Here is a 4,451-nt window from a genome sequence, read left to right on the forward strand (position 1 = left end):
GGACGATTCATTTTTCAAGATAACTATTAGTGTGGCATGTAGATTTCTTCCCACATTATCATCATAAAAAACCTGATCTCTTATTACTATTACTATTATTGCACACAATCCATAAAGGACCACTGTTGGACATTTCTTAATTGTCCTATGAACATAGTGGTTGGTCCCCCACTCGCATAGATCCCATCTAAAACTTGACACTGTCAATAAAAGATGTCTTTACTTGTGACCAAGAGACCACTGTGTGGTCGTGTCGCCCTTGCATCAGCATAGGGCCAATGAGAATAAACGAATGTGCATCAATATAGATAGGAATTTTGATTTCATGAGGCGAAATGATAATTTTGCACACTCTTGTGTCTAGACATAGGAGCCACATGACTAAGCAACATTCTTTTTCCCGTATGTTATACAATCCAGAGATTTAGAATCTCCATTATGTAATATAATTAACTCCCAAACTATTAGTTGCCAACTATTTAACTCAAAAATGACTATCTAAAAGAAAATATGGATATGATGAAAAAACAATCAGAGTAGTTTATAAAGTAAAAATCTGATGGCACAAAGTTAATATCAAAATCTAATTGAACAATAGATAACCAACCAAAACTGATAAATTAATAATCACACTCCCCATCAGATACATGAAAATATAGTAAGGAGGAAAAGGAACAAATGGTGATCCAGAAGACACAAAAATGAATAAGATTCCAATCACATTTTAGGTAGAACCCCTTGAAAGGTACAAATTGTGAGCTGTTCACCAAGAAAGGGAAACTTCAGGAACCATTAGAGGATCCTCAGAAACCAAGAATCACAAGCTTTGAACTTAAGAGAAATATTTAGATTGCTAATCTTCCAGGGGAGGATTGTTCTTGCTATTAGGCAGCAGATGTTTTCATTCACTCCTCTGTGATCTTCAAGTATTATGACTGCAAGTACTAATGAAGCAATATCTGCACAGATAGGAAAATAGCATTATTCTGTCATGTCATCGTTCATTATATTAGCCCATCTCTTTTCCATTTATATGCAAAACCAAAGACCTAGAAACGAAAAGCCCAGGACAGGCTAGTTTATATGGAACAATTTTTATGAATAACAAATGGGAAAAAGGACTCTGTCCGGGAGGTGGTGCCTGCGTCCAGACTCATGATGAGGCGAAATGACCACCCACCGCAATGAAAAGCACAAATCCATCCCCTGTTGATGCTTCTACGTGCACTCCCATTGGCCCCATTCTGGTATATAGGCCACGTTCCCAGACACAACACTCTCCCCACATAACAAATTTATCATTACGAAAGAGTAATAAAAGCAACCTTCATGTAAGGAGCCCCTCAACAAACATCATGAAGAACAGAAGGACAAGAAAGACTAAAGCAACACTAAGGAAGTTATTATAATGGTAGTGAAGATTACATTCACAACATAAAATGACCTATCAATAAGCTCATACTTCCTGGCACTTAAATATCTCATTATGAGGTCTTGTAGACACAATAAACAACTCTGCCCACTACCACTTAGGCCTTGCACAATTTCACCATATCATAGGGGATTTTTTTTTCCATTTCATAATTAATGAAACTGGGTATGAATGATATTCTCTATATCAAAGAGGGATCTACAAAAAATGACATGGAAATTTATTTATATAAGCTTTCTGGACAACAGAATCAATTTAGGCTACTTGAGAGTATCCTGGTGGTGCATAATTCCATTAGTTTTTCGTAAATTACCAACCTAACCTGTCACCATTTGTCAGAACTTCTCCTGTTCTCCATAATGTCTGTTCCAGCTTACCCACTCACCCCTATAGTGGATGAAGTAATACAATAGAAATGAAATCTAGCACCCATAACAAAAACTCGATCAAATCTCACAACCTGCAAAAAAATAGCACAAAGAAACCAAGGACAAAAGAAACAACAGTAGAATGATTGGGAGAAAAATAATTGCCAAGACAGCAGTAGAGCCTTTTGAACCATAGTTGTCACAGCAACAAGGCGATCCAAGGCAGTGGCCAGGCACCTATGCATCACCTTGGTCGCCTAGGCAGTAGAATACAAAGGGACCATCACAAATAAAATATGAGACCTCAATCTTTTAAATTGCAATTTTTAAGCGGGTTAGATGTAAAATATGGGTTTTGATATTTTAAGAAGCAATTTTTAAGGAGGGAATTATATGTAAAATCCAAAACTTGCTTTGTGTACCTATGCTACACTATATCATTTTAGGGCAGGGATCTACACACTGCCACTTATTGGCATCTCCCATGTCAAACCAATGGATCCAAAGAAGGGAGTGCCTTACACTTCATATATGGGGGGACCATATGGTCAGGGAGGAGAGTGTGGTATATACGTGGAAGAGCGCTTCTTACCTATAATGTTATGGTGAGAGTTAGGAGGAAAAGTAGAGTTAAGACAAGGGAAAAAGATAGTGAATCCAGTGCATAGCGCACTGGTTTCAACCTCTGCTTTGTAAAGCAGGCGCCAGGAGTGTGGAAGGTCTAAGTATCAACTCCTATCACATGTGTTCCCTTGGGCAGTTCCTTAGGATGTAAAGAAAAAAAAACTGCCCACAATAGCCACAACAAGTGATCATGGAGATCTACAAAGATAACGACATTACTAGTTACAAATAATAACTACCCCTGTAATGCATACATTAAATAGGATCCATGCTTGACCATCATGCACGTATCATGTTCCTCCTCCTTGAGTTTGGTCTTGAGGACAAGGAAATTGAAGCCGCATAGCCTCAAGTTCTCCCAAAGCGCTTCTGCTGGAAAAAGACCTCGCCAATAAACAAGAATCTAAGCTTGCCATTTGTGGGTGCGGTGATCTAATATGGCTTGTGGGATGGGATGTAGATTTTCATCTTCTTGCACCATAGGCAATTCTTCTTAGACTTGGTGCCATTAACCTATGTGCTTCTTGGAAAGTGACACATCGAAATTAGGATGAATACTTGAATTCTCTGACAATGCTAATTTATAAGCCACCTTTCCATTTCATTGGATGATCTGATATGGTCCATGGTAACGTGGTGCAAGCTCCTATGACTTCCTTAGAGCAAGGGACATTTGGCTCATGGTTGTAATTTGAGGCAGGCCTAGTCTCCTACTTCAAACTCTCTTTTCTTGAAGGTGGTTGTCTTATACTTGTTTCATCTGGCTCTGAGCTTCCATAAGAATATTGCACAATTTTCGCTTCATGACCTCCGCATCGGCTGACCCCACATAGGTAAATGTGTGTGTTTCTCCTATTTTGGTAACATATCTTTTGACTGGATTGACGATGGGAATTAAGTTATATTTAAGGAGTAGGATTACGAAAGGGGAGTGAAAGACTACAGAAGAAGCACTAAGAGAGTTTTTCAATAGAGAAAACTCTAAGACAAAGTCTTGAAGCCATCCATCAAGCTTGCAAGCATAATTTTGAGTGTGATTCTTCAAGAAACATTGTGTGAGCATCAAGAAGTAGAGAAAGCCGCACACAAGTCGAAGGTGCTGAGAAATTTCTAAAGTGCTCAAGTATTAATAAAAAATTGATTGGAACTTCAATAGAGAAGAAGAAAAAAGAGAGAGAGAGAGAGAGAGAGAGAGAGAGAGAAGAAGAAGAAGAAGAAAAGTGTGAATGAGGAGTTGTTATCCTATTTGGCCGTAACTCATTGTTTATCATTTTTTGAGGAACAAGTATGCATGACCGAAGGTAAGATGTTTAACAAAATACATGAGTCACTTTTGTGCCTTCATTTGGGACATTTTGTATGCCATATTGATTGTACTTTTGTAAGCTATCAAGTGGGTGCTTGATAGAGAGTTTGGTGCTCCTTGTTGTGGGTGCAAATAAATTGGGGGTTGGTGCTCCTAGCAGTGAGTGATGCTAAAACTTATATTGTGCAATCTACTCCGGCTAAATTTAGATTGTAGTCCAAATACTCATTCGCTCGGTGGGTGTAGCCACATTGGCTAGCTACATCTCGTCTTGCGGATTGTTGCTTGTGTGTGCTTGTGCGGTTGCTTTGTCTCCTAGTGCCACTTGACCAGTTTATCTAAAAAGGATATAATTTTTGGAGTCAATTGATTCACCCCCCTCCGTGACATGGTAAGTTCCAGTCTCTTGTTGGGTAAAGGATAATGGCTGGTGGTTCATTCTACTGCCAAAGATGGAATATCTTATTCTATGTTTGTGGCTCTCTACTTCATTCCAGCTTGAAATGACGAATCATTGGTTTCTTTTCCCCGTACCATTGGATGAATGAAACCGAGGCTTCTTCTCACATAAAAACATAAATTTTTCATCCTTTCTTTCCTCCCTCCCTCATTTTTTCACGTTTATATGATTAGATATAAGTTCTTAGTTATGGGGATCAAACTGATTCTTCTTCTTCTTCTTCCTTTTTCCTTTTTTTTCTTTTTTTTCTTTTCTTTTTTT

At 38.4% G+C, this 4,451-nt stretch overlaps 1 protein-coding gene across 2 annotated transcripts in view; it reads right to left on the bottom strand.

Moving 5' to 3' along the window:
- Positions 1-594: 594 nt before the first annotated feature.
- Positions 595-4,451, bottom strand: part of LOC122080438 — a 10,600-nt gene continuing 6,743 nt past the window's right edge. The window contains exon 3 of one of the 2 annotated variants that reach the window (XM_042647377.1): positions 595-935. The gene's annotated coding sequence lies outside the window, so the exon portion shown is untranslated. Of the gene's footprint in view, positions 960-4,451 lie in introns of both variants that reach the window. The other variant, XM_042647376.1, reaches the window with a different exon arrangement.

The sequence above is a fragment of the Macadamia integrifolia genome, chromosome 1 (assembly GCF_013358625.1).
Source record: "Macadamia integrifolia cultivar HAES 741 chromosome 1, SCU_Mint_v3, whole genome shotgun sequence".
In the NCBI taxonomy this organism is placed as follows: Eukaryota; Viridiplantae; Streptophyta; class Magnoliopsida; order Proteales; family Proteaceae; genus Macadamia; species Macadamia integrifolia.